The sequence below is a fragment of the Eurosta solidaginis genome, unplaced genomic scaffold (assembly GCF_040869045.1).
Source record: "Eurosta solidaginis isolate ZX-2024a unplaced genomic scaffold, ASM4086904v1 ctg00001137.1, whole genome shotgun sequence".
NCBI lineage: Eukaryota > Metazoa > Arthropoda > Insecta > Diptera > Tephritidae > Eurosta > Eurosta solidaginis.
The window spans coordinates 403,939-414,903 of NW_027136957.1; the positions used below are offsets into that span (position 1 = coordinate 403,939).

Here is a 10,965-nt window from a genome sequence, read left to right on the forward strand (position 1 = left end):
CGATAACCTCCGAAGAGATTTAAGGCCGAGCTTACCTTTCAATTTGAGTAGTGCTCCTTCTTATTTTTCCTAAAAATTGGCGGGACTGGGCCAACATGTTTTATGCCGTCTCCGAGCGGCATTTGCAAGGCAGATGCATTTTCACTGAGAAGCTTTTCATGGCAGATATACACCCCGAGAGTTTGACGAATCTCTGCCGAGGGGTGACCCCGGGTAGAAAAACTTTTTTTCTAAATTTTTGATGTTAGATTGCCCGGGAGTTGAACCCAGTACCCAGCACCACGTCGGCTACTACAGGCTGGGTACACTCAAAAACATGAGAGTGCTGATATATCGCTGTGTTAATGTCTTTGTTTTTGTATTCATTAATCGAATGTACCTAATTTAAAATGTTTTCTTGTCACACTTATGCTGCTACAATCACAAAAATTTAGAGGCTGTCTTTTTTCCAATTCAAAACTCATTTTTATTTACACAACAAAATTTTGTATAAATAGCACCCACATATTTCGACTTCCTTCACTTTAAACTAAAAAATAGACGGAAAATCATAAATTAAAATGAACTTACGCAATTCTTTCGTGATATTGCTTGTCGTCCTTAGCAGCCTTTTGATTAATACGAATTCGACATATCGTGTTATAGGAGGCAGAGATTCGAATAGACCGTATTTGGTGGCAATACGTAATGACGAGTGTTATCGATGCGTTGGTACTTTGCTCACTTTGAACAAGGTTCTGACATCTGAATTTTGCTTGGAAGGTGTACTCCTGTCTGACATCACTGTTAATGCTGGTACAGCCAATTTGAATATAGCAGGAAAAAATAGCGCTGCGGCTCGTATAATTCGTCCATGTCATTTCAATCATCCGAGAATGGAAGAAATTGATATAGTCGTGATTGTATTAAAAAGAACATTCACCAAAAGCCCATTTATAAAACCAATATCTTTATGCGAAACTGAATTAGACGTGGGCAAAAAATTGGAAGTTAGTGGATGGGGTCCGAAAGATGGATACATAGGGCCAGCTTCGGATATACTCCAATCTACTGAATTTGTAGTAACCCCAATCAACGAATGTAAAGATTTTTATGCGCGTCTTTATGCGGAAGCAGGGAAAAATTTCCCAACAATAGTAATTTGTTTAAGATATCTGGGAGGGACTAGTGATACATGTTGGGGAGATGCTGGTGCACCGGCCATTGCGGAAGGAAAACTTGGTGCGGTGCTAGTAGGTGGGATGAACTTCTATAAGTCGACTTTATATACAAGTGTAAAAAATAAGTATGTTCGAGCTTTTCTAGAATTTGCGAAATACAATTAATTGCAAAGTGTTTTTTTTTAAATCGACTGCTGAGTTCACCTAACTCGGCTGAACGCCCCATTTCAGATCTTTTTTCATAAACATCCTAGCTCACGTCAAAGCATAGAATTTATGCTAAGATAGAGCGTTCTCGGAACGGCAGCGGAGATATAGTGATATTTCAATAAGCAGTCCAAATGGCAATATTTCTCTTTGTGTTATTTACAAATAAATAATAAAAAATATAACTACGTTTAAAATAAAAAAAACTTTGGCTGTATTCATTTGAGATGTGACGCATGCAAATGCCTTAGGTTGTGAGATCAAACTTTAAACATAGCTTTAAATTTCCCCCCTTTATGAATAGAACATGATACAAAAAGGAACTACCGATATAAAGCCCGGTTTTTCAGAACAAGTTCAACTCAATTTGTCAATTAAACTACGTTTAAACTTATTCTACAGTTTTTCAGTCGACTTTAACTGAAGTTTAAGCTAAGCTTAAGCGGCCGCTCTGCCAGGGTTAAACTCTAGTTAACCTATTAGTTATTTGCGTTCATACGAAATAGCGTCATATACCCAACAAGCATTTGGGCTTGAGTACCCTTAGAGCTCATGTTTATAACTAGGCATATTTCTAAAATCTCAAAAGTTGTTTCGAAACAGTGGCTCAACTCGAGAATCATAGCGCACTCCTCAAAAGAGCAAAATATGCTATTACTTAAGTTGAAAAAATGTAATTAACAACTTGCGGTTCTCTAACTGGACTCAAATGTATGATTCAATGATGTTGATGTAGGATCTTCGGTGTGGCAGGCCGAGCACGCTACCATCACACCACGGCGTCCGCCCATATAATTTATTCCTGATTAATTACGCTTCATTACTGCTATCAACCAAGTGTTTATTTCTAACAATAAACAGCTGTTGGTTTTGGTGGTTGTAGCGGCAGCCTGTGGGTTAATGCGATGGTAAGGATGTTCAAACATTTACGTATGTATCTGGGTGCATATACCAGCATAGCTACGTTTACATGTGTTAGTAACTGGTAGGAAGCAAACACATGGATAGATGTTCGAACATGAATCTGTTAGTATACGTGAAGTTAGTATACGTGAAGTTAGTTCGTGAAAGTTTATATCCGTCGTTTCCCGCCAAAATAGGATTGTATGTATTGGTGTCTTTCGTTCTTGAGTGAAAGTGGTGAGAAAGAAAGGCTTTTGATTTATGGGGTACGACCACCAAACGATTGCAGAGAATGTCTCAAAAGAAAAGTTGACTTAAGTGAGTGCGGAAGCAAGTTTTAATTATGTATATTTTTTTTTGCGGAAAAAAAGTTCGCGTTTTTTTTCATAAAACCGTGCTAACGGGTAATTTAGCGGAATCCCAAGGAGGAACCGGGATCCCATACCCTGCTTGACAACAGCCCCAGGTGAGTCCAGTGAAACCCCTTTCCCCCAGTCCATGGTGCATGTGGACTAATAGTAAGAATTAAAAAAAAAATGTTAAATGTGAAAATTAATTTAAATAAAATTACATACCTACAATCAATAAAATTTTGTGAAATAAATGAAATTATATACAAAGATAAAATTAAGTAAAAAAATAAAATAAAATAATGAAAGTTAAAAGTAAAATTAAATTAAAATAAATTAGTTAAAATTATAAAATAAAATAAGATATAAAACTAATTAAAATAAAATAACATACATAGATACGTAAAGTGATAAATTTGAGTAAAATCTAATACCTAGATAACCTTAAATATATAGATAAAAAAAATCAAATAAATAAATAAAATGACATAACTAGATGACATGACCCTAGTCCCTAATATTCTTCCCTCTGCACATTTAGATTGCTGCGCAAAAATATGAAGTTGCCGCCATCACGAGCCACAAACGCAAAAATAAGGCGAGGTAGTATTAAAATTAAAGGAACTTGCCACACCAGCCACCAACACAGTCTAAACACACAAAAGCGGGGTAGTATTTCATATAGAGGAAGGGGAAGCATACAGACGGTGCCAGGCTATACGTCAAGGGAGTAAAGGGGCATCTGAGCGCTCCTGTCCTGGTACCGCAATCATTACACTTGAGCATAGCCTGGAGGAACACTAATTGGAGTAGAAAAGCAAGCCCGAGGAGAGAGGCCAAGAAGGGAGCAGAGTTATCCGTGCGCCGCTGCCGGAATCTATATTGTTTTTTTTATATTGTATTTGAATTTTGTTGAACTTAGCTGATATTGTTTTAGTTAGTTTTAATCACGATTTCATTACGTGAGTTTGATTAGTTCAAATTTTAAATTTAGCCTGTTAAGGTAATTTAACTGGAGTCTAAATCTATTCAATTTCCTTGTGAGTTTTTTTACTTTTATGAATTTATTTTGTTCTGGAAACCTGTGTAATTGTTAATATTTCTCCTGTTGTGTTCCGTTTCCTTACTCCTGCCCACCGTTTTTGCTATCTTTTCAACAGTCCACCTGTAACTTATTTACCTATTATTCCTTACCTTACTTTCTTGCCTATCGTCCCACATTCAACCTTTGCTTGGTCTTTTTGTTCGCTTCAATACCTAATTTCTTATATTTTGCTTTCTGGCTCATGACTTTTTTACTTTTTTCACCTTTTTCCCGTTTTTATACATTTCATGAAAATGAAATGGTATATTAATTTCGTCACGAAACCCAAAATTGTAAGTCCTTAAAGGAAAATAGATAGATGCACCATTAAGTATACCGAAATAAGCAGGTTAAAGAGCTGAGTTGATTTAGCCATGTCCGTCTGGCCATCTGTCCGTCTGTCTGTTTGTATGCAAACTAGTCCCTCAATTTTTGAGATATCTTGATAAAATTTGGTGAGCGGGTGTATTTGGGTGTCCGATTAGACATTTGTCGGAACCGGCCGGATCGGAACACTATAGCATATATCCTCCATACAACAGATTTTTCAGAAAAAGAGGATTTTTGTAATATCTTACTCAATTTAACAGATTGAAGCTTCAAACTTCACCATATACTTTCGTATATTGCACATATTGTTGCCTGAAAAAATTGATGAGATCGGTAGTATATATAGTATATATCCCCCACAACCGATTGTTCAGATAAGAAACTTTTCGTAATTACTGCCCTATTTTAAGAGCTAGAGGATTCAAATTTCAACGAATGCTTACGTATATAGCATATATTGTTGTCTGAAAAAATCATACAGATCAGTGGTATACATAGTAAATATATGGTGGTATATATATAATATATATATATAGTATATATATATATATATATTTTCGCAATTTTAGCCCCATTTTAACAGCTAGAAGCTTCAAATTTCACCGAATGCTTACGTATATGGCATATATTTTGTGTCTGAAAAAATCATAGAGATCGGTTGTATATATAGTCTATATCTTATACAACCGATTGTTCAGATAAGAAACTTTTCGTAATTACTGCCCTATTTTAAGAGCTAGAGGATTCAAATTTCAACGAATGCTTACGTATATAGCATATATTGTTGTCTGAAAAAATCATACAGATCAGTGGTATATATAGTATATATATGGTGGTATATATAGAATATATATATATAGTATATATATATATATTTTTTCGCAATTTTAGCCCATTTTAACAGCTAGAAGCTTCAAATTTCACCGAATGCTTACGTATATGGCATATATTTTGTGTCTGAAAAAATCATAGAGATCGGTTGTGTATATAGTATATATCTCATACAACCGATTGTTCAGATAAGAAACTTTTCGCAATTTCTACCCCATTTTTACAGCTAGAAGCTTCCAATTTCACCGATTACTTACGTAAGTATATAGTATACATTGTTGTCTGAAAAAATCATAGAGATCGGTGGTATATATATTATATACTTTATATAAACTGTCATTTTTGCCCCTTTTTTACGGATAGAAGCTTAAAATTTCACCGATTGCTTACGTAAGTATATAGTATACATTGTTGTTTCAAAAAATCATAGAGATCGGTGATATATATAATATATATATGATGGTATATATAGTATATATATAATTTTTTTTTGCGATTTCGGCCCCATTTTAACAGCTAGAAGCTTCAAATTTCACCAAATGCTTACGTATATAGCATATATTGATGTCTGAAAAAATCATTGAGATCGGTGGTATACATAGTATATATCTCATACAACCGATTGTTCAGATAAGAAACTTTGCGCAATTTCTGCACCGTTTTAACAGCTAGAAGCTTCAAATTTCACCAAATGCTTACGTATATAGCATATATTGTTGTCGGCAAAAATCATTGTGATCGGTGGTATATATATTATATACTTCATATAAACTGTAATTTTTGCCCCTTTTTAACGGATAGAAGCTTCAAAATTCATCAAATTTCATCAAATAGTTACGTTTACGTCATATATTTTTGAAATACGTGATTCGTTTTCATAGTTTTTACATGCAGACCACAAAAAACGTGAAGCTTTTTATCCTCACACAAAGTACCTACCTATTTTTATACCTTTTATGAAAATGAAATGGTATATTAATTTCGTCACGAAACCCAAAATTGTAAGTCCTTAAAGGAAAATAGATAGACCCACCATTAAGTATACCGAAATAATCAGGTTGAAGAGCTGAGTTGATTTAGCCATGTCGGTCTGTCCGTCTGTCTGTTTGTATGCAAACTCGTCCCTCAATTTTTGAGATATCTTGATAAAATTTGGTGAGCAGGTGTATTTGGGTGTCCGATTAGACATTTGTCGGAACCGGCCGGATCAGACCACTATAGCATACAACCGATTTTTCAGAAAAAGAGGATTTTTGTAATATCTTACTCAATTTAACAGATTGAAGCTTCAAACTTCACCACATACTTTCGTATATTGCACATATTGTTGCCTGAAAAAATTGATGAGATCGGTCGTATATATAGTATATATCCCCCACAACCGATTGTTCAGATAAGAAACTTTTCGTAATTACTGCCCTATTTTAAGAGCTAGAGGATTCACATTTCAACGAATGCTTACGTATATAGCATATATTGTTGTCTGAAAAAATCATACAGATCGGTGATATATATAGTATATATATGGCTGCTACTGCTGGTGTTGGCACCTTAAGCCCCTGGTGGCAAGTTGAACGCAGTGCACCAAAGCATTGCCGACGTAAAAAGGTTCAGGATTTAGTATTTGAGCAAACGTTAGAAGCATTTACCGATTCGTCGTGAGTTCTTAACTATGTTATGTTATGCTATGTTACTTTATGTTACTTAATTTATTTCTTACTAAACCCTTTTATTACATTTTTTGATGTTTTGCACAGTTTCATACAAGCTTTTCCTGTTTCAACAACAAGGATTTATGTATACAATTTCTATTTCTATTGTTAGCTAAGAAATAATACATTCAACTTATCTTTCATAATTTTATATAGAAGGGGCTTTCCGTGCCAAGGCATTCCAGCGATTAATTGCATCAAAGATTTCGGTGAAGTTCGGACATTCGAAAAACGTTTTTATTTATTTATCTATATGAAACGGTTGTGCATTGGACTCGGTCTCCATGCCAATTAAAAAAGTTGCAAAAGATCACCTCTAAATTTGAAGAAACCACTTTATCCTTGAAAATTGAGTCAAAGTATTTTTTTTTTGTTTGTTTTTTTAGAAATGGTTATTTGACATGCGATTTCTAGAAAGAGACGTCATTATGTCTTGGGAACTCGTTAATTCCTTCTAATGTCTTCGGTAGAATGTTTCGACGTTTCCACTTATTGTCATGTTTATAGTTTGATAAGCCTAGAAGACAATAAAAAAGTGGATGCATTACCAACATCACTGACAGCAAATCATTAAATCTTCATCCGTAACTCTTCCTGAAACCTTTTCCCTCGTATACTCCCACCTTGCATAATTCACAGTTTCGATTTTATATCTATCAACAGTGACATGCCTGCCAAAACGCAAATGCGCTGACACTTTGCTTGACGACAGCAGATACTTCGTTTTGTCCTCCTCCTCGTTCGCCATCAAACTATATTTTCCAGTTCAAAGTAGAACTTTAGGCCGATTATGTTAATGTCATCATCATATTGCTAAGTTGTTGTTTAATTTTCTCTAGCATCGGCTCCGACAGGTCCTTGCCATGTCTGTCTGACCTTGTAGAAGGTCCAATAAGCGTATTAACGGTGAGTTTGAGTCCTTCGAACAATACGGAGCGAAGATCCCGGGTTCACGCCCGGACAAAAGCAACATCAAAATTTTAGAAACAAGTTTTTTAAATTAGAAGAAAATTTTTCTAAAGCGGTCGCCCCTCGGCAGTGTTTTCGCAAGCACTCCGATGTACTTCTGTCATGAAAGCTCTTAGTGAAAACTCATCTGCCTTGCAGATGCCGTTCGGAGTTGGCATAAATTAAGTAGGTCCCGTCCCGCCAAATTGTAAGCAAAATTAAAAAAAAGGTGCACGACTTTAATTGTAAGAAAAGCTCTTCCAAAAATCTCTTAGGAGGTTGTCGCGCTTATATGCTTCTTTCTCTCCATAAATGCTTGGTTGCAGATGAATGAGTTATTAACGAATTTCGTCTTTAAGCGGATAGTGCGGTGACCTTCGCCCACATAAATATTTAAAGAACTGATATTTGTATCTTAGCTGCCATTTCGAAAGCACCCTATCTCAGTCAGCAATTGTCAGGTGAGATAGTGTGTTCACAATGAAAAACTGAAAGAGGCGGTGTTCTTCAATAAAATTCTGCGATAGGGTGCTGCGTCGATATCTAAAGCCTTTTTCGGGAAATAAGCTGCGCACATTACAATATTAAAAAACTCGTATTTATGGCTCAAGAGGAAGCGGGAGCAGGGAATATGAAATATAAGGAATTGAATAAGGAGAGCGAGATAATAAGGGAAAGGGGGAGCGAGAGAAAGGATTATAAGTATAAAGCCAGTGATAAGGAGGATTATTCGAAGTGGGAGAAATGGAAAAGTAGGGGAGAAAAAATATAGTAAGCTATAAAAACTTCTCCCAGATGTTTAAAAAAACCCAAAATGTTGAATTATTCAGTGGCACAACCGGTCGGATTTATTCGTGTCTCAGGGTGTATCAATAATATTGACTTAACTCTAGTTTTCAAGCCTATAGTAGACTAAGAAGCCACATTTATCAACTGCTTTTGGCGTTGCTGTGCATACGTCTCGAAACTTTCGCAAACCTTATTTGAGTTAATTTCTTACTTATTCATTCATTCTCTCACAATTTCGTAAAGGCGAAAAAGATTCGGGATTCCTTCGGATTGGTTATTTGAATGTCCGAGTGAAGAATACAACGGAAGCGTTCAGCAACTTCTTGGTAGTGGGCAATGGGTATACACTCTCTCACGCGGCAATGGCAAATCGTCATCACCAGCGATCTCACCGACACCATCTGCAAGGTCGTCGTCATCTTCCACAAAGTGGTAGGACTATGCGGAATCCCATGATGATGAAGACGAAACCATCAGGGTTTGGAACGTCACACCATCACAAAGGTAGCAACAGTAGTAATAGTAAACTATTGGGTCGCGTGCCAGTATTGCTGTTAATATGAATAATTTAACGCATCAATAGGAAAAATTGCACAAATCCTGGGGCTCGACAGATAACATAATGCCACCACCACAAATTATCGATACCCTTATAAAGAGACGACAAAAATCTGCAACGACACCAACAACAGGTTCCTCGGTAACATCGTCCATCTCCACAGATTCATCACGTGGTTCTATTTCTTCAACAAATTCTAGTACGAATTTTATTGCGATCTATAGTAGTACCCCAACAACACCAAATCAACAACGTGCACCTAGCGGGCGTGTACAGTCGGATATGATAATGAGTGGTCGTACATCGATGAGCAGTGGTAATTTACAATCTTCGCAATCGCAATGTTGAAGTATACATGCAAAGGTTCATACATCTTGATATGTAAATAATGTACTAAGTGGCTCAATTAACTATAATGATGTTCCGTGTATATGTGTATGAACTAATTATATATACTACTAGAAGACCCGGTGTGGCGGTTGGTTTTTCATCGCCAACCATTTCTTTTTACACTTTTTCATACTCACGCTTGCTCGTGGGTGTGCAGCCCAATGCGCACACAAACAAACACCCGCACTCACCAATTATTCTTTTATTGCATTGTGTTTTTTTCAATAGAATTTATTTAGTTTTTGTTTGTAATGTACATGTTCTTTTATTTAAACCTTTAACTTCCCTTTTTTTTTATTTGCACACTCAGGTTTAGTTTCACTAACTGTAATTTTTTGATTTTCAATTTAGTCCTTTACTTTTTGTACTTAAGGGTCGGCCGGTTCACTTCAACTCTCAACTCTAACTAACTAAACTAAAACTGCCGCTAACGCAACTATGTAGCTAGGCAGCTTTTCTTTACGTTGCTTAGCAACGAAATTAATGATGGCGTCGAAAATAAATCATGGCGTCGATCAACGGCAGTTTCAACCAATCAGAAACTCTCCAAATTGCTCGACTCTAACAATTTTAGTGATGCCGAGTGCATCTGATGTATGGTTGCATCTTGGACATTTCCAAAGAGGGTTGCCATCTACAATTTATTTTAATGTATTTTAATTTGGCACTACATCTTCCCCCTTTAGAAAAGAAGAATTTGGTGAGATTAGTAATTAATCTTGCCACATTCTTCTTTAGGCTCTAATATGTTGTTGTAATGTTATGAACGAAGGAGTTTGCTAGCATTAGGGTGCTCTAACCCGGGACTCATTCGTTCATCGCAGTGCAACTTCTAAAAAGATGATTAAAAATGAAAGTAATATTTTGAATAAAGTGAAATATATAAAAGTTGGTTCAAAATATTGAATTTAATGTTTGAAGTAAACCGGTTTTTTTTTCTTATTGTAAAATCTACCTGCTTAAATGTATATTTGTTTGTTACATTTTTTTTTTTTAGCCTTCATTGGCGGTTTTAAAATATATTTATATGATTAATAATAGATTATTAGATTAATTAATTTTTTGTACTCGATTTTTGTGTACAATTTTTTCGTTTTCTTTACTTATTTCACAAATAGTTACATTTGGCCCATCAATATTCTTTACTATGTAGGGACCTTGATATATATTTTTATGTTTATTCCTAGGTTCTGTTTGTACTAAAACTCTATCATTAATTTTAATATCTAAAGACTTAGCCGTTTTATCGTATAAATCTTTATTTCTAATCTTATGCTTATTAATCAAATTTTTTGCCATTTTATGCGATTTTTGCATTCTAAACTTAAGCTCTTTTGCGTAATTTTCTACGTTATAGATCGGATCAATTTGCTCTTTTTGCAATTCATGTGGCATTGTAGTTTTTCTGCCAAATATTAATTCAAACGGAGTAAATTTATTATCAAAAACCGAACTACTTGTAGTATTGTGTAAAAATGTAAAGTATTTTAAATATGTATCCCAATCTGAATACGTTTCATTCAGATACGCACGTAAGTATTCGTTAAAGACTCTATGATTTCTTTCAACAGTACCAACAGTTTCGTGGTGGTAAGCTGTTGAGAAATCATGATCAATCTTTAAAAGTTTCGTCAATTCAGAGAATAATTCGTTTTTATATTCCGTTCCTAAATCGGATCTAATAGCTTTCATTGTACCATAT

General features: G+C 35.3%; 1 pseudogene; it reads left to right on the forward strand.

Annotated features, from left to right (window-relative positions):
- Window positions 1–560: 560 nt before the first annotated feature.
- Window positions 561–9,221, forward strand: LOC137235859 (uncharacterized; annotated as a pseudogene).
- Window positions 9,222–10,965: the final 1,744 nt, after the last annotated feature.